Genomic DNA, 25,143 nt, shown 5'->3' with positions numbered 1-25,143 from the left:
CTTCCATTCTTTTTCCAATATTTTGCTTTCACTACTACACCTGGAGCCAGGTTCGTTACTATATCGGGAGTTTGTTTTTAATGAACAGTAAGTGACTTTTCTTTCCCTTTTCTGTGCCATTTCTTTTTAAAATCCCAGATGCCTCCAATCTGAGAGCCGAGTGATCCTATTTCCTTCCTGTCTGAGGGCTGAGTATCCACCTGGCTGTCTCTCAGTTCTGCTCATATTCTGATGATGGGGTTCATTTTGCTAAACCCCAGCTCCTGATGGATGAATAAGTAAGTTACTTCCAGATTGTCATTCAAATGGAAATGGATTCCTTTACTGGGCAGAGACATATGAGATGAGATGAAAGCTTGAAGTAGTGTTCTTGGAGCTTTTCATTTTTGCCATCTCCCACACTACCTAGCCTTCTCCTTTCAGGCACAAGCATCAGATGAGGGTTTTCACAGCAATAACGCAAGAGAAGGAAACCATATCTGCTTCTTTGATTATGACTTCCAAACTAGGCTCTTACACATCATCTTTCCAGATAACAGAAGGAGAGGTGAGACCTGGACGAAGGGCCCTGGGCAGGAAGAGGAGCAGGCAGAGCAGCACAGGCTTTCGCTGGGAGAGCCTGCAGTGCAGGCCACATGAGGTCTTGGTGACAGACTGCCTCGCCTGAATGTGTGAGGAACTAGCGCCTTGACCCTGAGAAAACAACACGAACTTCTCACTTTGGTTTAAATTGTGGAATATCGCAAACACATACAGAAGAACACAGTGTGTCAATGCATAGCAAAATAAATACATCTGGAGGGAGCTCCTGTGTGCCCGTCACCCAGGCAAGAGGTAAAACATTGGCATCGCCCCTCAGCCCCCTGGGTGTTCTCTCCCTGGTCACACTCCCTTCCCTATCTCCTAAAAGGAACCACATCCATAATTTTATGGTAAACAGTTTCTTGTTTCTTTATAGTTTTACCACCTCTCTCTCTGTGTGTGTGTGTGTGTGTGTGTGTGTGTATGTGGACACAATGTACTTTTGTTTTGCCTGACTGAACACTATATTAATGGAATCATGCTATCTGTGCACTTCAAGTCTTTTTTTTTTTCACTCAGTATGCTTTGAAAATTCATCTGTTCTATTGCATTTCACAGGATTTCATTAATTTTCATTGTTACTTGGAAGTGCATTGTATGAATGTCTGACATCATTAATTTATTACACTGTTTATGGACATTTTTGTTGTTCTCAGTTTTTTAATTACAAACAATGCACCTATGAGCACTCTTACGCTGGGTCTTGAGTACATACGCTAGAAATTTTTTTTTATTTTTTTCATTTAATTTATTTTTTTTGAAGTTCAGCTTTTTATTGAACACGTTATCAAAGAGGTTTAGTCAAGAAGACCAAAGCCCACGTCATCATCAGACTCCTCAGATTCTTCTTTCTTTGCTTTCACTTTCTTCCTCGGCTGGAGCAGCAGCGGTGGAGAGGCAGGAGCTCTTGCAGGTGCAGCACCAGCTGCTGCACTGCCGATGAGGCTCCCAGTGTTGACACTGGCCAGGGCCTTTGCGAACAAACCAGGCCAAAAAGGTTCAACATGATACCGGCTGCTTTAATGAGGGCATTGATCTTATCCTCCGTGACAGTCACCTCATCGTCGTGCAGAATGAGGGTTGAGTAGATGCAGGCGACTCAGAGACGGATGCCATGTCGCAGGAAGGCATGGGCTGGCCCTGCTGGAGGCATTGCTAGAAGCTGGATGAAGTGAGGACCTCACCCTAACAAGGCCTTAGCTTCTGCAGAAGGACCGAGCACCTTGATGACAGCTGAGGAAAGGCAAGAATGTTTAAAAAGAGTCTACATTCAGGATTGGAATTGCAGGGTCTTGTAGAAGATGTGTGTTTTCAGCTGTCATTGGTAATGCCCAGCTGTTTTCCAAAAGCAGTGTGGAAGCACACCTCCTGCCGCATGCCCTAATACTTGTTCTTGTCAGACTTTTTTTTCCAATTTAATGAGAATACACTATGTCATCATGGGTGTAAAATCTTGATGATGAATAAGATTGAAAACCTCTACATTTGTGTTTTTCCTCCTCTGTAATATCTGTCACAGTCTTTGTCCATTTTTTTTTTAACTAGGTGACATGATTAGGCTTTGTGTCCTCACCCAATCTCGTTTTGGATTATAATCCCTATACTCTCACATGCAAGGGAGAGACCAGGTGGAGGTAACTGATTCATGGTGGCAGTTTCTCCCATGCTGTTCTCTTGGTAGTAAGTTTTCACAAGATCTGATTTCTTTTTTTTTTTTTTAGATGGAGTTGCTCTGTCGCCAGGCTGGAATGCAGCAGCGCAATCTCCGCTCACTGCAACCTCTGCTCCTGGGATTACAGGCGTGAGCCACTGTGCCCAGCCCATCTGATGTTTCTATAAGGGGCTTCCCCCTTCACTTGGCACTTCTCCTTCCTGCCGCCTTGTGAAGAAGGTGCCTTACTTCCCGTTCACCTTCTGTCACGACTGTAAGTTTCCTGAGGCATCCTCGGCCATGCTGAACTGTGAGTCAATTAAACTTCTTTCCTTTATTACCCAGTTACAGGCAGTTCTTTACAGCAGTATGAAAATGGACCAGTACACTAGCTTGTCTATCTTATTAAGTTCTTTTCTTTTAAATATTTTGGATAAAAGCCCTTTTTTGGTTATATATGGTGCAATTCTCTCGTATTTCTTGGCTTTTCTTTTTCTTTCTTTTTTTTTTTTTTTATACAATCTCACTCTGCTGCCCAGGCTGGAACACAGTGGCATGATCATGGTGCACTGCAGCCTCAACCTCCTCAGACTCAGGTGATCCTCCCATCTCAGCCTCCAGGTAGCTGGGACTATGAGTGAGCCCTGTAGCCACCCTGACCTGCTAATTATTTGTATCTTTTTGTGGAGACATGGTTTCACCATGCTGCCCAGGCAGGGTATTTTCCTATTAATGATGCCTTTTGAACTGAAGTGTTTTAATATTTTCATATTTATCTTTTTTTATTACAGATAATGCTTTTTAAAATCTCATTGAGAAATCTTTCCCTCCCCAGAAGATATAAAGAGATTTACCCATTTCATTTTTATTTATGTAACCTTCTTAACACATGAATTCTTTTATCTTAGTACAGTTTTATTCCTCTGTCCTTTGGCTGTTGTTGTTGCTGTTGTGAGGTCAGGTGCTAATTTTGTTTTCTCTCTTTTGAGGTGATCTCTTTTATTTTTGGTTCACCTACTTCAACATTTTAGCTATATGTATCTATGAACATTTTCAAACACTAAAAACAGTTAAAAGAACAGAACAGTGAACATGATAACACTTGTCCCAAGGTTGAACCATTGGTAACAGTTTTTCCTGACTGTGCTTAAGACCTCTCTTTCTTTGATGTTCTCTAGTTTTATTATCATGTATTTTGTTATTTATTTCCTTTAGCTTTCCTGCTTGGGATTCATTGGAATTCTGGAATCTTCTGGATTGGTATCTTTCATCAATTCTGGAAAACCAATATCAATTTTTTTGTTTTTTAAAATGGAATCTTGCTCTGTGGCCCAGGCTGGAGTGCACTGGCATGATCTCAGCTCACTGCAACCCCTGCTTCCTGGGTTCAAGTCATTCTCATGCCCCAGCCTCCCGAGTAGTTAGGATTATAGGCATCCACCACCACACCCAGCTAATCTTTGCACTTTCAGAAGAGGCAGGGTTTTGCCATGTTGGCCAAGATGGTTTTGATGGAACTCCTAACCTCATATGCTCAGTCCACTCTGGCCTCCCAAAGTGTTAGGATTATAGGCATGAGCCACTGTGCCTTGCCCCAGTATCAGTGTTCTATTACTGAATAACAAACTGCTCCCAAACCTAGTTGCTTAAAACACTCATCTATTTTGCACACAAGTCTGCAGTGTGGATAGATGCCTGAGAGGACAGTGTGCCTCTGCTCCAGGTGGCATCATCAGAGGCAGCCTGGGAAAGAACACCTAGGATGGCTCAGGACCAGCAAACAGATGCTAATGTTGAGTGGTTTTCTCTACCTCTTTTCTAAGAATAGAAGTTCAGAAGTTCAAAGATTCCTTTTTATTTTGTACTGTCTCTGTCTCTTTCAGTCCAAACTGATGAATTTCCTTTAAAACTTTGTAGACTTCTTATGAATCAATTGATGAATTCACTCTATTAGACAAAAGCCACACCCACAGATTTCATAAAGATCATCTTTTCTCTACTTTGAGCTCCTTGTGAAATTTGCAGTACCCAATCGTTTAACAGAGAAGGCCAGTAAGGCACAGTATGAAGACCCTTAAAAGGGCCTTTGATGTGTTTGAAAGGGTCTATGGGGAATCAGCTCAAATCTAACTGAGATTTTAACAGAAGTTTTGGAGTCAAATCCTTGGCTTCAACTTTAGACCATATTCTTGTGACAGTGCTCTGGATTTGATCTGAAAATCATTCTTAATTAGAGAATCATTTATATCACTTATAATAGAAAGAGACTGGAGTAAGAAACATTTTTATTTTCAAACATAGTAAGTTCTGCCCCCTGATTTTTTTAAACTCAACTTTATTTTTTAGAGCAGTTTTTTATTCAGAGCAAAATTAAATGGAAAATATAGAGAGTTCCCACATACTCCTCCCTGACCACATATATACAACCTTCCCACCATCAACATTCCAGTCAGTGTGGTGCATTCTACAGTTAATGAACCAACATGGACACATTATCAACCAAAGCTCATGTTTGACATTCAGGTTCACTCTCTGTGTTATACATTCTGTGGGTTTTAAGTGCAGAATAACTTCCATTCACCATTACAGTACCAGAGAAAAGTTTCTCACTCTTTCCCTAATGGAATTCCAGTCTGAATGTTAGTTCTTCTCCCCCTCTTTGTCACGTCTTTTAGCCTTCCTTTCTTTGTTTCTACGCTGCACTCTAGATCATTACTTGATATTCCAATTTACCTATTTTCCATTTGTCATTTAAACCCACCTATTCAGGTTTTGTGTGTGTGTGTGTGTGTTTTGAGACGGAGTCTCAGCTCATTGCAATCCCCACCTCCTGGGTTCAAGCAATTCTCTTGCCTCAATCTTCCTGGTAGCTCGGACTATGCCTGGCTAATTTTCTTTTTCTTTTTCTTTCTATTTATTTATTTATTTTGATTGCAATAATGCAATCATAGCTCACTGCAACCTCCGCCTCCCAGGTTCAGGAGATTCTCAGGCCTCAGCCTCCAGAATTGCTGGATTTGCAAATGTGAGCCAGCATGCCCAGCTAATTTTTGTGTTTTTAGTAGAGATGAGGTTTCAGCATGTTGGCCAGGCTGGTCTTGAACTCCTGACCTCAAGTGATCCGCGCTCCTTGGCTTCCCAAAGTGCTGGGATTACAGGTGTGAGCCACTGTGCCCAGCCCACCTATTCAGTTTTTAACTTCAGTTTTAACTCACTTCTTTCAAAAATTTGTTTGACTTTTTTTCAGTGGTTAGTCCTGCTAAGGCAAGACCTCAAAAAATTAGTTTAAAAACTCTGAGGTGTTCATCTCCATGGGAATCTTTAGTAAAAGGCAAAATATTTATATGATCTGAAGAGAAACTAGGGCATTGTTTGACTTTCATTACAGTATAGCTTGCAAACAATAAAACGCATATATTTTAAGTGAACAATTTGGTCAGTTTTGACAAATACATACACATCTGTAACCGTCTTCCCAATTAAAATATAGAGTACAACTGACCCTTGAACAACATGGGGTCAGAGGTGCTAACCCCTCAATAAGGCTGAAAATCCATATGTAACTTTGTCTTCCCCAAAACTTATATATTAGTAGCCTACTGTTGACCAGAAGCCTTACTAATAGCATAAACAATTAACACAAATTTTGCATGTTGTATGTGTTATATACTGTAATCTAACATTAAAGTAAGCTAGAGAAAGGAAAATGTTATTAAGAAAACTATAAGGAAGAGAAAGTATATTTACTATCATTCATTGGAGGTGGATCATCACAAAAACCTTCATCATTGTCTTCATGTTGAGAAGGCTGAAGAGGAAGAGGAAGAGGAAGCATTGATCTTGCTGTTTAGGGTTGGCAGAGGCAGACGAAAATCTGTGTATAAGTGGACCTGCACAGTTCAAGGGTCAACTGTATATCCATATATGAGATGGAGTATCCATCTGTACTTCATCCACTCTATATATATATATGTAATGGGCATACACATGTCTATAGCCATTTACTTATATAGAGTACATCCTATTTTATATGGAGTATAACACCTACAGTATATATCCATCCTTTATTTTTATTTGTAGTCAATCCCAGCCAGCGCACCCTTTCACTCTCTCCCCAGGTCACCACGGATCTATCAGTACATACTGGTTTTGTCTGCTCTAGAACTTCAGACACATGATATCATACAGTATGCACTCTTCTGTGTCTGGCTTCTTCTCAGCATAATATTTCAAGATTTACTCATGTCGTTTCAAGTATCACTGGTTGTTCTTTTGATTGCCTGAATATAACACAATTTGTTTATCCACTTACTTACTGGTAGACATTCAGGAGCTTTTCCCACAGGTTTTAATTATTATGAATAAAGCTACTGTTAATATAGCAAACGAATATTTTCTGGGGACATGTGTTTTTATTCTATTTTTTTTTTTTTAATTTTTTTGAGATGGAGATGGCGTCTTGTTCTGTTGCCCAGGCTGGAGTGCAGTCACGTGATCTTGGCTCACTGCAACCTCTGCCTCCTGGGTTCAAGAGATTTTCCTGCCTCAGCCTCCCAAATAGCTGAGACTACAGGCGTTCATCACCATGTCTAGCTAATTTTTGTATTTTTAGTAGAGACAGGATTTCACCATGTTGGCCAGGTGGTCTCAATCTCTTGACCTTGTGATCCACTCACCTGACCTTGTGATCCTCCCGCCTCGACCTCCCAAAGTGTTGGGATTACAGACGTGAGACACCACGTCCAGCCTGTGTTTTAATTCTTTCTGGGTAATTACTTAGAATTGGAATTTAGGAGTGATAAAGAAAGTTTATGTTTAATTGTATAAAGCCAAACTACTTTTCAAAGTGTTTGTCCCATTTTACACTCTCACCAGCAATATATAGAAATCTGTTACTTCACATCCTTGCCAACGCTTGGTATTGTAAGTCTTTTTAAAAACTTTTTACCCATTCCGCTTGGTCTGTAGTAGTATTTCATTTTAGTTTTAATTTACATTTCCCCATGACTAAAGATGTTGAACATCTTTTTAAGTGTTCATTGGCCATTCACGTAACTTCTTTTTAAAGCATCTGTTAAATCTTTTGCCAGTTTTAAAATTGGGTTGCTTGTCTTCTTATTGAGTTGTAAACTTTTTTCATACAGGCTAAATATAAGATTTCCTTAACTATATCCAGTGCAAATATTTCCTCTATGTACTTTCATTAAAAAAAGTTTTTTTGTTACTGTTGTTTGTTTTTATTTTTATTAAAGTTATACATACAGGCACAATATTTAAGAATCAAACAACTCTACCACTGTGTTATTTTTAAAAGATAAAAAAGTAGACACTACTCTCAGAGCACGTGGAGGCACCTCTTTCAGCTTTATTTATTTATTTTTTTTTTAATTCACTTCCTTGAGTCTAGATGACATGCTCTTTGGTGAATTTTATTTTAGCATTATCCTCTGACTTCCCACCAGGGCGGATGAGTGTTTAATTCTTTCCTGCGGGCATCACGTACTCTTTTCATCCCCCCATCTTTCCAATATAGTTACGCCATAATTTTGTCTACCTCAATATTCAATTTACGTGATTGGGATTATATGGGAAGTGCAGAAGGGAGCCATGTTGTAACCTTTTAATACTTTTCCTTTCTCATCTAATATTGTTTAATTGTCCCGTTGGCTTAGTTTTCATGTGTTGATCACCAATTCAACCCCAAACTCGTTGCTGATTGTCTAAATCTCTCTCAAGTTGTTCATCCCCATGAAGTAGCCCTCCCCAGAACGTCTGACTTGCTGCAGTCTTGGCTGGTTGCTCTCCATGTTGTCCTGGGGATTCCTGTCATCTGTGTTAGAGCTCCTGATGTCTTCCTTTCTCAGCACTGGCACCATCTTGGTGGCAAACATCCTCCAGTAACTAATTGTCTGTGCAATTACAGCAGACTCCTGAAACCTCCACCTCCTTCAGTCATGCTGGCTCCTTCCAATCCATTCTCCTTACGGCAGCCAGAGGATCTTCTTATTTATGAGCCCATACCTCATGAAGCCTCAAAGACTGAAAACATGCTTTTAAAAGCATTCTGTCATATCACCTCACCTGCTCTGTTTTTCTCTGTATTTATCACCTGACACATTATATTTATTTGTCCATTCTGCCTTCCCTACCAGAATGTAAATTTCACAAATACAGAAACTCTGTCTTTTTACCCAGTGCTGAATCTCCGGCACCTAGAACACTATCTGTTATCCAAAAAACATTGTCTAACTTTTTTTTTTTTAAAGAATCAATAAAGTCTAATCCTTCCTTTCTCAATGGGATGATAGCGGCTAAATTGAAATTTTAGTTTGGGTATATGTATATTTACTTTGTCAATTGATATCTAAAGTAAAATGTTGGAATATCTGTCTAGTAAAAAAGGTCAGAAAGAATCACCTGGGCAGAAGCAACGCTGGATTCTTACAGGGTTAACAAAAATGCTTCAGGAAAATCATGCCCTTTAGAGAGAACTTAAACGATACTGTCTTCAATCATGTTTTTCTAGGCTGTAGAGCTTTTTAGGAAAGAAATTGAGACTGTTTCCTCACCGAGAGTTATACAATGAATGGAGAGCTATTATCTGTGCATGCACAGTCTGACAATTGCAGCCTTGAATAATGACGTTCATTGAGAGAAGTTTCTGAGAGTCAGAGAGAGGCTGCCATAATAAAATGTATTTATAGAATTCTCTTGTCTTGACTTAGAATAATTTGGTAGACAAATAAAAGTCTTGGCATTAATCCTTTAATAAGAACTCTATGCTGCTGCTTTTTTTTTTAAACTATTAAACAAAGTACCAAGTATTCTAATATGCAACCTCTTAATGTACAAATTCAGAAGTGTCATGAATCACACGGGAAGACACCATGCTTATTTCTCTAATGGTTTCACAGGGTAAATCTTGGCTGATCCAAGCCTGGTTTCACCAATTCAATGAGACCTCAGAAACTGACCTACCCAACCAGGAAATCCACCTACATGCCTATCCAGTTCAGGTTTCTGCCTTTGGTGGCATCTGAGGGTTTAACTTTGTACTCAACACTTGGCTTAGCCTACAGATTGAATTAGGTATAGATTTGCTAATACTATGTGTATATACTGTGAAATAGTTCTGATGTTAAATACTGATCCCAACTTTACTGGGAAAGTCCTTATCCAGAACTAGAATCACTGCCTGTGCAAAGTTGATGTTGTGTGAATGACGTCTCCTGGAGTCTATAATGTGAATGGTGCTCAATCAAGTTGTGCGACTTGGTGGCCCTGGGGCTCATCTCTTCCTCTCTTTGGACAACACTTTTTCATCCTTTTCAGTCCAATAGCTTCCAAGGGTCAGTGCTGACAAGCTTCCTGTGGAGTGCTCTGAGTCTCTCCATTTGCAAGTGCTCTAAGATCAATCTCTAAAGAATAGTTGTGTTCTACCAAACAATGGAGTATAGCAGCTCTTTTTTTCCATTGCTTTAACTGTGCGTTGTCTAAGTACCCCAAGATATGCGAGGATTGTGAAAGATTATACGGTTGAGTATTTGTGACTCTAAGTGAGAGAAGGAACCTTCGAGATTGCATCCTATCTGGAAAATGCCTCTCTAATTTTCTGTTGCCATTGACTTACTGCTCATTCCCAATATTTTACCATGGAAGTAAGACTTCTGTCCACTGGTTATAGGTGTGCAATTTAGCAAGCCTTATTGATAAACCAGCCATGTCCCTCTTACAATTGTACCCTTGGCACAAACTCAGTTAATTTTTTTAACTAAATTAAAATTGAAAATTTGTAAGCTAGGTAGTTAAATAGGTTGTGATCTATTTGTATTGGTTTTGCAGTAGAAGCAATAGATGGATGCGCATTGAATCAAAATGCTGATCCGAGTTGATTAAAACAACTAAACAAACACAACCTATGAGTTTGCATTTCATAGAAATTCATAGGGAATTTGTTGTAGGAAATATTTATCTTAAAGCTTTTCTTTCTGACCAACAGGGCTGTTAGCTACGAGAAGAGCTCCTGAATTATGGGAACTGATTTCTTAGAAAATTTTTTAGAATAGAAGAGGCAATAATGTTCTTTGGATGTTTGAGTCGTAATCTTTTTTTTTTTTTTTTTTTTTTTTTGAGATAGAGTCTCACTCTGTTGACCAGCCTGGAGTGCGGTGGCACCATCTTGGCTCACTGCAACCTCTGCCTCCCAGGTTCAAGCGATTCTTTTTCCTCAGCCTCCTGTGTAGCTGAGATTACAGGCGTGTGCAATCACACCCAGCTAATTTTTATATTTTTAGTAGAGATGGGGTTTCACTGTGTTGACCAGGTTGGTCTCAAACTCCTGGCCTCAAGTGATCCACCTGCCTCGGCCCCCCAAAGTGCTGGGATTGCCAGTGTGAGCAACGGCACTCTCCCTGAGATGTAATCTTAAATGGAATCCAGTTAAATTTTTCATTAATAACTAATAGAATCACTTATTAATAATTGTATCAGCACTTTTCAGTTAAACATGTGTAATTGTATAAAATATATCATTTGCGCCTCATGTAAATCTCAAAACTGTGTGATATTTTTTTAATTTCCATTTTGAAGATGAATAAAATTGAGGTTCAAAAAGATACAACTGATTGATTCATATTTACCCAGCTGGCAAGCATTTCAATTCTGAAACAATATTTTTTCCACTCCACTGCTTTATGCATTTTAATGTCATGAATGAAAATGGAAGGATTCATATTAACAGCTTGTTAATTAATGTTTCAGGTGTTGCACCAGGTGTTTGAGACCCAAGGGTACAAAATAGAATAAGACATCCCTGCAGCATTCATGGGGATAGTGATAGGCAGTTTCTACCACGAGAGTGCCTGGTGGGAGCAGGCACTGCTGCTGCGTGAACACACAGTCATGGAACCCTGCGAGCCTTTCAAGGATGGGGCCATATTACATCTTCCAATAGCCTTAGCACCTTAGACACATAGTGTGTGCTCAGAAAATATTTGTTAGATGGAGAGATGACTGTGTTGATATAAGAAAAAATGAGGGTCAGGCACCGTGGCTCACACTTTTAATTCCAGCACTTTGGGAGGCTGAGGTGGGTGGATCATGAGGTCAGGAGTTCGAGACCAGCCTAGTCAACCTGGTGAAACTCTGTCTCTACTAAAAATATGAAAATTAGCCTGGCATGGTGGCGGGTGCCTTTAGTCTAAGACACTTGAGAGGCTGAGGCAGAAGAATTGCTTGAACCTAGGAGGCTGAGGCTGCAGTGAGCTGAGATCACACCACTGCACTCCAGCCTGTGCAACAGAGCAAGACTCTGTCAAAGAAAGAAAGGAAGGAAGGAAGGAAAGAAGGAAGGAAGAAAGGAAAGAAGGAAGGAAGGAAGGAAAGAAAGAAGGAAGGAAGGAAAGAAGGAAGGAAGGAAAGAAGGGAAGGAGGGAGGGAAGGAAGGAGGTAAAGAGAGAGAAAGGTAGGAAACAAGGAAGGAAGGGAAAGAGGGAGGGAAGGAGGGAGGGAGGTAAAGAGAGAGAAAAAAGGAAGGAAAGAAAGAAGGAAGGGAAGGAGGGAAGAAAAGAGAAAGAAAGAGGAAGGAGGGAAGGAAGAAGAAAGGAAAGAAGGAGAAAGAAAGAAAGGAAGGGAGGAAAGGAGAAAAAGAGAGAGATATAAAGGAAGAAGGGAGGAAGGGAGGGAGGGAAAGAGAAGAAAAGGAAGGAAGGAGAAAGAGAAAAGGGAGGAAGGAAGGGAGAAACAGGAAAGAAGGAAGGAAGGAAGGAAAGGAGAGAGAATAAGGTGACTCCTGGATCCCAGTGTGCTGCATCCTAGTGGGGATAGGAGTTTCCCAAGACTTTCCAGGCAGAGGTAGTGGTGAGGTCACTGTGCACTTTTAGAGGTCACCTGGTTACAGAGCAGCCACCTTGGCTAAAGAGATGTCCGTGCTGAAACAATGAGAGGTGGTTTCTTTGTACGTCATTCTTCAGCTGGTAGAGGCAGACCAGCATGTGGTCTCCAGCACTGTTCATTTCACTGTGCCGGTGCTGTTCGCTGGCGCAGCGAAGAGTCTCACTTTCATAAGATAAAAGCACTAGAGGCTGTTTCTCTCTCCCCTTTCCCCCCATTGCCTTAAAACTGTACTACCTTTTCGTTCAGATCAAATGCCGCTCTTGAGAGAACAATCTCTGTTTCTGAGCGATTTGTTGAGAACATCAAGTGCCAGACCACACGCTAATTAAAGCTTGTCACATACCATAATGGCACCTCAGTAATACTCCAATTAACAGTTACTTTAATTACACCACTTACATGAAATTAATGAAGAGTCTAGCTGATGAGAAGTAAGAACCTGTACATTAGAGCAACACAGAACGTTCATCAAGTTTCTGATGAAACAGTCTTTGAGAAATCTGTTTCTCTCTGTTGCCTGGTTTAAAAAAAAAAACATTTTCAGGGGGGCAGGAAAGTGGCTTTTTGTAAAATGAGCTGCCAACAGATGAAGAAAGAGCACCCATTCTCTCTGCTGGAAGGGCTGATTGCCCAGGCTTTCACGCCTTAGAGACTGAGTTCAAATCCTAACCCCCGTCTAACTGTGCTTTCAGTGAATGAGGAATAGAAGAGAATTTCCTCACCCTGACAAAGGGCATTTAGAAAATATCACCAGCTCACGTTGTACTTGCTGATGAGAGACTAGATATGTTTCCCCTGCAGTCATCACTAACACAAGGAAACCCACTCTCAAACTTCTATTCAGGGTCTTACCTTGTATGTTGTAGTTTATAGCTAGTGTAGTGAGGCAAGAAAAGAAAAACACATTGAAATACAAAAAAGAGCAAAACTTTCTTAATTTGCAGACAACATGATCATTTATTAGCAAAGCCAATAAAATCTACAAAACAAGGTACTAGAATTCATAAGTGAGTTTTGCAAGGTTGTAGAATATAAGATCAATATACAAAATCAATTATATTTCTATATACCTTGAGCAACTTTTTTATTTTTATTTTTTGAGACGAAGTTTCACTCTTGTTGCCCAGGCTGGAGTATAATGGCACAATCTCAGTTAACTGTAACCTCCATCTCCCAGGTTTAAGCAATTCTCTTGCTTCAGCCTCCCAAGTAGCTGGGACTATAGGCATGCACCACCACGTCCAGCTAATTTTTTGTAGAGATGGGGTTTCTCCATGTTGGTCAAGCTGGTCTCGAACTCCTGACCTCCGGTGATCTGCCTACCTCAGCCTCCCAAAGTGCTGGGATTACAGGTGTGAGCCACTGCAACCTTGGGCAACATTTTAGTCTCCCTGGATCTGTTTTCTTACCTGTGAAATGGCAGAAAATTTATATTATTTATAGAGTTGCTTTGAGGGTTAAGAAAATACAGGTTCTGGACTGGGCACGGTGGCTCACGCCTGTAAACCCAGCACTTTGGGAAGCTGAGGCAGGTGGATCACAAGGTAAGGAGTTCGAGACCAGCCTGGTCAACATGGCAAAACCCTGTCTCTAACAAAAACACAAAAATTAGCTGGGTGTGCAGCAGGCGCCTGCCTCCCAGCTACTCAGGAGGCTCAGGCAGGAGAATCGATTGAACCTGGGAGGCAGAGAGTGCAGTAAGCCAAGATCATGCCATTGCACCCCAGCCTTGGTGACAAGAGCAAGAGTCCGTCTCAAAAAACAAAAAATACACACACACACACGCACACACACGGGTTCATATTGCAAGGTTCAATAAATGTTGGTTTGTTCCATTTTTTTTTTTTTTTAGAGCATACCAGATGGAGCCTTCAGTGGTCCTAACATGGTCTCACCTTCCATCTAAGCATAAAAGAATAAATGGTGCTCTAGAGGAAAGTCACTTCAACTTGGAGTAACACCCAGGGAACCACTATAGCTGGAAACCATGCAGAAGGAGCAATTGTTAAGAGAAGTTCCAAGCCCAGAGCCTAAGCTACTCACATCTAATCTGTCTCTCTCACCCGTTACCCTCACCACCACTCCTTCCCATTTCTTTGGTTCAAGCCTGGGCTTTTATAGTGACCCCCTAAACAGTCTTCTTATTTCTAATCTTGCTTCTCTTGAATTCAGTCTAACCACTGCTCCCAGGTTGGTGCCTTTGGAAAGCAAATCTGATCACCTCATTGTTTCATTTAAACTCTCCGGCAGCTTTTTATTGCAGTCAGTTAAACCCAAGCTTCTCAGCCTGGCTTGGGCACAAACACTGGGCACCCCTTGGACTGAACTATTTGCACTTCTCCCAAAACACCAACCATTTTCTTGCTTCCCAACTTCCGTCAGTCTAGTCCTGCTTCCAGAATTCCGACAACTGTACTCCACAGCTGCCAACCCCACCAAGCCATCACCAGGCAATCTACTTACTATGCGTCCTTCCAGCCCAACTCAAGGTCATTTTCTCTCTGAAGTCTCTCTGGACTGCTCTGGGCAGGAAAACTGCACCTCCTTCAAGCTTCCAAAGAAAGTTTACATCTTTATCATGACACTTACTATGTACTACTGTAATCTTTATGTACTTGCCTTTGAGCTCCTTGAGGGCACAGCCATGCCGCATTCTTCTCTGTGTCTCTTGGAATCCTTCTCTGCTTCCTGATATGTTCCTCTGGCCCCACCCAGACCTGACAAACCCTACCTGCTCCTTTCTGCCATGATGGTTATCATTCCTTTCATTTCAGCCTATCTCTAAGAGCTCTGCTGAAATCTGACCCCTTCTAGACACTCTTCCCAGGATTTTCTTTCCACTGGGTTCATGGTGGCCATTTGGCCATCTGGGTAGTCCAAGATGGCTTTCTGGTTCTCATCTTTGCCTTCTTCTTATATAGATAGGTAGAGAGTGCGTGAGAAATGAAGAAAAACTACAAAATATCATGCCAGAAAGTAAGGTACTACCACACATACAAACGTGGATTTGTGAAACAGAAGGCTTAGGCTAACACTAGCTCTAGAGCACATAGAACTTAACGTACGCTACCGTAGTCATAACGAGGGGAAGGACCATTCAATAGATTATGCAGGGACAATTTGGAAGCCAATTAAAAACCCAAGCTTCAAATTCTCATTAGTCTCCAAAATGAATTTCAGTGACCTAAAGAATTAAAACTAAAAACATGAAAACATAAGAAATCTAGAAGGACATACAAATAACTTAATGCTTGGAACGGAGAGAACCACCTAAAGTTAAAGCAGTGGAAGAAAACACAAAGAGAAAAACCAACAGATGTGAATACACAAAATGGGCATCTTAAACGATCTATATTAAAAGGTAAAAAAGAAAAAGGAAAAGACCTGTAACCAGTTTAACTAAAAGTCAATACGTGGTTTATAAAGAGTTTACCAAGTGCACAGGAAAAACACTAAGACCTGATTTAAAAAAAAACTAAGCAGGACAATGTGCTTCATTAAACAATGTATCTGAGGGCAAACAAATAGCTAAAAAGTACTTTGAAGTATCAAATCCCAAAGAAATCAAACGCCAAGTAAAACTATGACATGATTTTCGCCATTAATTTTTTTTTTGTCAGAATCTTGCTCTGTTGCTCAGGCTGGAGTGCAGTGGCATGATCTCGGCTCGCTGCAACTTCCACCTCCCAGATTCAAGTTCTTGTGTTTCAGCCTCCCAAGTAGCTGGGATTACAGGTACACGACACCACACCTGCCTAATTTTTATATTTTTAGTAGAGACGGGGTTTCCCCATGATGACCAGGCTGGTCTCGAACTCCTTACCTCAAGTAATCTGCCCACCTCAGCCTCCCAAAGTGCCGGGATTACAGGTGTGATCCACCATGCCTGGCCTCAAATTTCCAAAGAATTTAAAAGGTGACAATAGTTGTTACTGGTGATAATACTTATTACTGGAGGATGCTGTAAGATAGACTTTTTCATACACAATTTTTGTTTGTTGGTGGAAATGGAACTTTATGGAAAGGATTTGGTAGTAAGTACTGAGAGCCTTAAAAATTATTGTCAAAAAGTAAGTTAAAATTACATGGGACTGGCCGGGTGTGGTGGCTCAAGCCTGTAATCCCAGCACTTTGGGAGGCCGAGGCAGGTGGATCACGAGGTCAAGAGATCGAGACCATCTTGGTCAACAGGGTGAAACCCCGTCTCTACTAAAAATACAAAAAAAATTAGCTGGGCATGGTGGCACACGCCTGTAATCCCAGCTACTCAGGAGGCTGAGGCAAGAGAATTGCCTGAGCCCAGGAGGCGCAGGTTGCGGTGAGCTGAGATCGCGCCATTGCACTCCAGCCTGGGTAACAAGAGCAAAACTCCGTCTCAAAAAAAAAAAAAAAAAAAAAAAAAAAAAAATTACATGGGACATTGCTGGCTGGTGTGATTTAATGTAAGCATGGTCTATTTTTTTACATTATCCTTTATTTTGCAAATTATCAAAAATAAACATGCTAACTTTATAACAAACAAAATGTTTTTTGTGTTAGAAACCTTAAAAAGAATCTCACCCAATCATCTCATGTCAAGAAATCTATCTGAAGGAAATAAGAACAGACCTGAATAGACCAATGACAAGCAGTAAGATTGAATCAGTAATAAAAAGTCTTCCAACAAGGAAAAACACAGGACTGAATGGATTCACAGCCAAATTCTACCACAAGTACAAACAATAAATAATATCAATACTCCCGAAACTATTCCAAAAATAAATAATATCAATACTCCCAAAACTATTCCAAAAAATTGAAGCGGAGGGAATTCTCCCTAATATCAAAACCAGACAAGGATACAACAACAAAAAAAGAAAACTCCAGGCCAGTATCCCTGATGAGCATAGACGCAAAAATCCTCAACAAAATACCAGCTAACCAAATCCAACATTACATCAAAAAGAGCATACATCACAAATAAGCAGGATTTATACCAGAGATGCAAGGATAGTTCAATACATGCAAATCAATAAACATGATATATCACATCAACAAGATGATGGACAAAAATCATATAATTATCTCAATAGATGCAGAAGAAGCATTTGATCAAATTCAGCATTCCTTCAAGATAAAAGCTCTTAATGAACTTGGCAGAGAAGGAACATACTTTAAAATCATAAAGGCCATAGGTAACAAACCCATAGCTAACATCATACTGAGTGGGGAAGAGCTGAAAGTCCTTCCTCTAAGAACTGGGGCAAGACAAGGGTGGCCACTTTCATGGCTGCTATTCAACACAGTACTGAAAGTCCTAACCACAGCAATCAAGCACTTGCAAAAAATAAAAGGCATCCAAATTGGAAAAAAAATGACATCAAATTGTCCCTGGTATCATATCTAGAAAAATCTAAAAGCTCCACCAAAAAAAAAAAATAGATTTGATAAATTAATTCAGTGAAATTGTAGGATACAAAATCAATGTGTAAAAATCAGTAGCATTTCTATACACCAGTAATGATCTAACTGAGAGAGAAATAAAAAAGACAATCCCATTTGCAATAGCTAAAAACAAATACCCAGGAATAAATTTAACCAAGGAGATGAAATATTTCTACAAGGAAAACTGCAAAATACTGATGAAAGAAATTGAAGATGACAGAAACAAATAGAAAAACATCTCATGCTCACAGATCAGAAGATTTAATATTGTTAAAATGACTATCTTGTCCAAAGCAATCTACAGAGTCAATGCAATCACTATCAAAACACCAGTGTCAAGGCTGGCCATGATGGCTTGGCCACCATGCCTGTAATACCAGCACTTTGGGAGGCCAAGTCGGGTGGATCACCTGAGTTCAGGAGTTCGAGGCCAGCTTGGTCAACATGGTGAAATCCCGTCTCTACTAAAAATACAAAATTAGCTGGGCATGGTGGTGGGCAGCTGTAGTCCCTGATACTGGGGAGGCTGAGGCAGGAGAAACATTTAAACCTGGGAGCCAGAGATTGCAGTGAGCTGAGATTGTGCCACTGCATTCCAGTTTGGGTGACAGAGCAAGACTCCATTGCCAAAAAAAAAAAAAAAAAAAAAAAAAAAAAAAATTTATTCTTCACAGAATTAGAGGAAACTATTCCAAAATTCATCTGGAACCAAAAAAAGAGCACGAATAGCCAAAGCAATCCTTAGTAAAAAGGACAAATTTGGAGGTATCACATTACCTGACTCCAAAATATGTTACAACATTATAGTAACTAAAACAGCATGGTGTTGGTATGAAAATAGACACATAGACCACTGGAATGAAATAAAGAACCCAGAAATAATGCCACATGTTTATAGGCAACTGATCTTCAACAAAGCCAGCAAGAACTTACACGGAAGAACAGACACTGTCTTCAATAAACAGTGCTTGGAAAGTTAGATAGCCAAATGCAGAAGAATGAAATTGAACCCCCATCTCTCCCCATATACAAAAATCAATTCAAAATGTACTGAAGACTAAACTATAAAAATACTGGAAGAAAACCTAGGAAAAACTATTCCGGACATTAGACAAAGAGTTTATGGCTAAGACCTCAAAAGCACAAGCAACAACAACAAAAATGACCAAATTGTACTATATTAAACTAAAAAGCTTCTGCCACCAAAAGAAATAATCAATGGAGTGAAGAGACAACCTATTGAATGGGAGAAAATATTTGCAAACTATTCATCCAACAAGGGACTAATAACCAGAATATATAAGGAACCCAAGCAACTCAAGAGGAAGAAAAAACCCTAAATAATCCTGACATTTCTCAAAAGAAGACATGCAAATGGCCACCAAGTATACCAAAAAATGCTCAACATCACTAATCATCAGAGAAAGGCACTATCTGAGGTATCACCTTAGTCCAGTCAGAATGGCTATGATTAAAAAGACAAAAAAAAAAAATGACAGAGTTGGCAAGGAGGCAGAGAAGAGGGAACTATTATTATACACGGTTGGCCGGAATATAAACTAGTATAGCTGCTATGGAAGACAGTATGGAGATTTCTCAAAAAACTAAAAATGGAATTACCATTCAATTCAACAGTCCCACTATTGAGTATCTACCCCTCAACCAAAAAAAAAAAAAAGAATTAATGTATCAAAGGAATGCCTGCAATCACATGTTTATTTGCAGCGTTATTCCCAAGAGCCAGATACGGACTCAACCTGAAGTGTTCATCAACAGGTAAATGGATAAAGAAAACATTATATATAACATATATATATAATATATATGTATTCTCTTTTACATATAATATATATTTTTCTTTCGTATATTATATATTTTACATTTTTCTATTCTCTTTTATGATCAAATAATATTCCATTGTGTGTGTGTATATTTGTATACATACATTTCACTGAAGATAATGACCTCTAGTTCCATCCATGTTGCTGCAATTGACATGATTTTATTCTCTTTTATGGCCAACTAATATTTATAATATTACAATATTTATAAAACTAAATTTTTGCAAATTAAATTTGTATAAATTTAGTTATATACATATAATCCTGTGCAGCCACATGGACGGAACTGGAGGTCATTATCTTCAGTGAAATAAGCCAGGCACATAAAGACAAGTATCGCATGCTCTCACATGTGGAAACTAAGAAATCTGGTCACATGGAAGTAGAGTGCAGAGACGGGTAACAAAGACTGGGAAGGCTGAATGTGGAGGAGAGGGGAAGATGAAGAGACATCGGTTAGAGGGCACAAACACAGTCAGATAGAAGGAATAAATTCACTGTTTGATAACAGAATGGGGTGATGTAGTTTACAAAATGGATTGTACTCAGGTGATGGACACCCTGAATACTCTAACTTGATCACTATGCGCTATATACATGTAACAAAATCACTATTCGTTATATACATGTAACCCCTTGGGGCTCTGGCTGCTTGGACTCTACCCCTCTCTATGTACCCTGTAAATTTTTAGAAATAAGAATTGTAAAAAAGAAAAGATGATGACCAAAATAAATGATCCATAGAATGCTATTTACAACAGCCAAAAGATGTCCAAAATAAATTAGACAACATTCACGTAGTGGAGTACTGCATGTAATTAAAATATTTAGGAGGCGCTCACAGTAACACGGGAACATACTTAAACTGTTCCTGCTTGTTATCAGCTTGCTGTTCGTTTGCTAAGGCCGCCATAACTAATGGCCACAAACCAGATGCCTTAAACAACTGAATTTAATTGTCCCGCACCTCTGGAAGCTAAAAGTCTGAAATGAAGGTGTTGGCAGGCTTGGTTTCCTCTCGGGCCTCTGAGGGAGAACCTGCCGTGGACCTCTCTCCTAGCTGCAGGTGGCTGCCGTCCATTCTTTGTGTTTCTTGGCTTGTAGCAGCATAATTTCAGCCTCCACATGGCATTCTCCCTGGGTTTGTGTCCGTAGCCAAATTCCCCCTCTTCATATGGACACCTGACACACTAGAATTGGGCTCATCCTGGTGCCTTCATCCTAGCTCAGTCATCTGCAAAGACACTGTCTCCAAATAAGATCACATTCACAAGGACTAGAAGTTAGGACTTCAAGCGCTTATGGGGGGTGGGGCGGGACACATTCAATCCATAACATACAGTGATGTTTTATATACAAAAAAAGGAAATGAAGGTGTAAAACCATAGACATCAAAGCCACTTTTTGAGGCAATGCATAGAAAATGACTGGCTTACCCTGTAATCCCAGCACCTTGGGAGGCCGAGGTGGGTGGATCACCTGAGGTCAGGAGTTTTAGACCAGCCTGGCCAACATGGTGAAACCCCATCTCAGTAAAAGTAGAAAAATTAGCTGGGTGTCGTGGCACACGCCTGTAATCCCAGCTACTCAGGAGGCTGAGGCAGAAGTTCCAGTGAGCAGAGATCGTATCACGTCATTCCAGCCTGGGCAACAGAGCAAGATTCTCTCCCCATCCTCCTCCCCAAAAAGACTGGAAACAGTACCCCAAAAGGTTCACAGAGGCCATTTTGGGAAGTACACTTAGGAGTGATTCTCCCCTCCCCCCCAAATGTTGCTCGTGTTTTCTATGCTGAGACCTAGTAACAGTTCTTCTCTCAGGACAAGGCTTGCCTCTCTCGCCCCCCCGCCCCAAACACACGAAGGAGGCTCAGGCTTGTGCGCTGAGTTATGAACACACCACCAGATCCTCCATCGGCTCCCAGCTCACTTCCAGAATCAGCTCTGTGGTCCGGGGCTGGGACTCTGCAAAGCCCATGTTGGTGTCACCAGCTGGCTCTCTATTAGGCTCTGCCGGCAGCGGGGATGGGGGACTGAGAGGCTGGAAGGACTGACTCCTCCTTGTCACGCAGCTGTTCTTCTCTGCCTTGGCAGCCACAGCTCCTGTGATAACAGCAGCTGGATCCAGTATGTGGTTTTCTAACCTCTTGCAGAAGCAGCCTCAATTTGCCTTCCTCTTTCACCAGCACCAGCCAAGCAGACACCCTCTTCAGAGGTCTGGGTCCCAGCTCCACAGAACCCCTCCTGTAGCTCAGAGACCCCAGCACCAGCCAAACAGTGGCCACCTCCAAAGACTGGATTTGGCGGTGCAGGACCCGTCCTTTAAGCCTCAAACTCTTCCTCTCTTCCCACAGCCTCAGGGGTGGTAGCTGCTTCCTGTGTGGTTACCCGCGTGAGACTTTTGAGTTCATTTTACCCTTTTAGTCACCTGGTTAACAATTTATACTTAACAATTTTTAATATGAAATTCTCTGTGTTCAGTTCATTGGTATGGTTTGCCTTTTGATCGGATCCTGACTGAAGCAGCTTGTCCCAACCCAACCAGAAAGCCCGACCCAGCTACTAGGAAGGTCCTGGAAGGATTTCTCAAGGAAGAGACCAACCCGCCCTTTCCATAGCTTCAGGAGTTTGGAGCTAAACTTGATTTTCTAAGGCAAATGAGGTCCTCTCTTCGTTTTTTGTTTTTTGTTTTTTTGTTTTTTGTTTGTTTGTTTGTTTGTTTGTTTTTTGAGACAGAGTCTTGTTCTATAGCGCAAGCTGGAGTGCAGTGGCTCAATCTTGGCTCACTGCAAACTCTGCCTCCCGGGTCCCAGTTCAAGCAGTTCTTCTGCCTCAGCCTCCCAAGTAACTGGAAGTACAGACATGTGCCACCATGTCCAGATAATTTTTTTTTTTTTTTGTATTTTTTGTATTTTTAGTAAAGACGGAGTTTCACCATATTGGCCAGGCTGGTCTTGAACTCCTGACCTTGTGATCCACCCACCTTGGGCTCCCAAAGTGCTGGGATTACAGGTGTGAGCCACCGTGCCTCGCTGAGTGTCCTCTCTTCTTGCCCTCAAAGCTCCTCTCGCTGTCTCCTTCCTCCTCCATCCTTCCTTCTTCCCATCTTCTCTCCACCTCCCCCTCTGTCCTCCCCCTTCCCACCATTCCTGGTCTACTCAGCCAATCAGAGAAAGAACAAAACATTCTTTAAGAGCTTAGGGACTTTAACTTCACAAGGAGTGCCACTCTAGGATTTTTCTGCTTCCAGCAGGAAGTAATGAAAACAAAAGGAAAGGTGTTACTTCTGCCCTCAGGACACTGGGTCACAACTACCCCAATAGAGCCTTCCGGCCTCATCTGGGCCATGAGTCCGTCCATGGGAGGAACCAACAGAAGTGGATCAAGTGGGTCGGGCGCAGTGGCTCACACCTGTAAGCCCAGCACTTTGGGAGGCGGGAGGATCACCTGAGGTCAGGAGTTTGAGACCAGCCTGGCCAACACAGAAAAATCCTATCTCTACTAAAAATACAAAAATTAGCCAGGCGTGGTACTGTGTGCCTCTAATCCCAGCTACTTGGGAAGCTGAGGCAGGAGAATCGCTTGAACCTGGGGGGCCGAAGTTGCAGTGAGCCGAGATCACGCCACTGCACTCCAGCCTGGACGGCAGAGTGAGCCTCCATCTCAAAAAAAAGAAGTGGACTCAGGTCTGTGGACTTAGCATGAATTAGGCTGTAGATGACTCAAGTAATGTTTTCTCTTTTCTTGAGGTCAAATCAAGGCTCCTCAGCTTCGGCTTCAAGCGCTGGCAGCCATCTGCACAGAAATTCAGGTGACCTTCATGAAGAAGCATTGCTGTGGCTTGCCTGAGGTCCTCTCGAGGCTCCCTGGCCACCTGCTCGGGCCTCGGGCTGCCTGGACTCTAGTCTCTCACTCCGTCTCTCCTCTTCCCTCCAGGACTCTGCTTTTCCCATCCAGGACTCTCTGCCTTTGAGAAATCCTCCTCTCCCTTTAACACCGTCCCTTACCCCATGACTCCCATTCTACCTTCAGTGCCCCTGCTGTGCTCCCACCACGCACTGGGACCCTGTGTGGTATCCATCCTTAGCCCTTCCACTCTTGTTGCCACCAAGACTCTCATCATCCCTTTCTGCCACCAGGCTGGCCCATTCTCAGGACAAGGACTGTATGCCATACGCTTTTGCACCTGCCACACCCAGCATGGGGACTAGCCCAGGGGACACGGGTTTGACCAGGGCTAGGCTGTGCAATAGTCAGAGCTGACTGCACACCACACGGTCTTCCCTGAGGAGCACCAGTCCTCCTGGGGAGGTGGGACTGTCCAGGTGACACCATGACACCTAAGGTGGTGGCTCAGGTGGGGACGCCCTGACTCCAGGGCTCAATGGCCAGGCTGAATCTTCTACCCTACAGCAGGTGAGGGCTGCCCCTCCACTGTGACATGGTGTCCAGGCTTCCAGACATGCTGTTTTTCGGCACATGCCTCAGTCTCCATCCAGAGCATCTTCCAGCAAGACAGTCACGTGATTACAGCCAGGCTGTGCTGGGAAACCGGCTATGAGCAGGTCCCGCCTGCTTCTCCTGCCTCCTCCTGCTTCTCCTGCTTGTCCCTGCTTCTCCTGCTTACACCTGCTTCTCCTGCCTGCGCCTGCTTCTCCTGCTTGCACCTGCTTCTCCTGCCTGCGCCCTGCTTCTCCTGCCTGCTCCTGCTTCTCCTGCCTCCTCCTGCTTCTCCTGCCTCCTCCTGCTTCTCCTGCCTGTGCCTGCTTCTCCTGCCTGCGCCCTGCTTCTCCTGCCTGCTCCTGCTTCTCCTGCCTCCTCCTGCTTCTCCTGCCTCCTCCTGCTTCTCCTGCCTGCGGCCTGCTTCTCCTGCCTGCGCCCTGCTTCTCCTGCCTGCTCCTGCTTCTCCTGCCTCCTCCTGCTTCTCCTGCCTCCTCCTGCTTCTCCTGCCTGTGCCTGCTTCTCCTGCCTGCACTCTGCTTCTCCTGCCTGCGCCTACTTCTCCTGCCTGCGCCCTGCTTCTCCTGCCTGTGCCCTGCTTCTCCCGCCTCAGTACCGTTTTCTCTGTCATGTTCTTTGCTTGGGTCAAGACAATGTTTTCTTGCTGTGAGCACTTTTTCCTGCCTCTGTCTCTCCCCTCAGCTGCCCTGAGCCTCTGGTTTCCCAGGAGAGTGGGGAGCTTCTTTAGGGTCCCCACTCTCCAAGTCAAGTTGGCTTTAGCACTCCCAGTGCCTCCCCCCGGCCCCAGACATCCTAGCTGGCAACACCCCTGATGACCCTCAAAGCCAGGCTCAGCTGCTTTCTCTCCTGGAAACGCGCTCTCAGCAGATCGCTCACTCCCAGCAGAATCAGGGCCTCTATCCTGCGTGTTCGTGTGGTCCATGTGGCTTGTGCAAACCTTTCTGGAGCCTGACCTCACTGACCTGCAGTCACTGGTGGCCTGCCTGCTTCCAGCTGGACTGTGAGTGTCTTTCACGCCTGTCGGCGTCCCTCCAGCCCTGGGCACTGACCTCTGGGCAAGAGGGCTCAGGAGTGCCAGTAAGTAGCAGGTGAGGTCTGGAGAGGCTCAGCTGCAGGCCAGCCATGAATATTCATGGAACTCTCTGCCGAGTGAGGAGCATGGGGCTGGGCACAGAGAGACATTGAACAGTTATGCAGTCACAGCAAACGCCTCAGTCTGTCTTTTGGGAGCTGTCCCTGACACAGGCAAGGGGCTGGGCCCTGACGGGGCGCTGGATGAGGGCTCCTCTGGAA

General features: G+C 42.5%; 1 non-coding gene and 1 pseudogene across 1 annotated transcript; both read right to left on the bottom strand.

Moving 5' to 3' along the window:
• Window positions 1-1,379: 1,379 nt before the first annotated feature.
• On the bottom strand, window positions 1,380-22,737 carry LOC141583606 (large ribosomal subunit protein P1-like; annotated as a pseudogene).
• LOC120361912 (U5 spliceosomal RNA) lies at window positions 5,486-5,602 on the bottom strand. The gene has a single exon (XR_005577950.1). It is a non-coding gene; the product is annotated as a U5 spliceosomal RNA (small nuclear RNA).
• Window positions 22,738-25,143: the final 2,406 nt, after the last annotated feature.

This window comes from Saimiri boliviensis, chromosome 1 (genome assembly GCF_048565385.1).
Source record: "Saimiri boliviensis isolate mSaiBol1 chromosome 1, mSaiBol1.pri, whole genome shotgun sequence".
Taxonomy (NCBI): domain Eukaryota; kingdom Metazoa; phylum Chordata; class Mammalia; order Primates; family Cebidae; genus Saimiri; species Saimiri boliviensis.
This window is presented reverse-complemented; position numbering and strand designations above follow the sequence as displayed.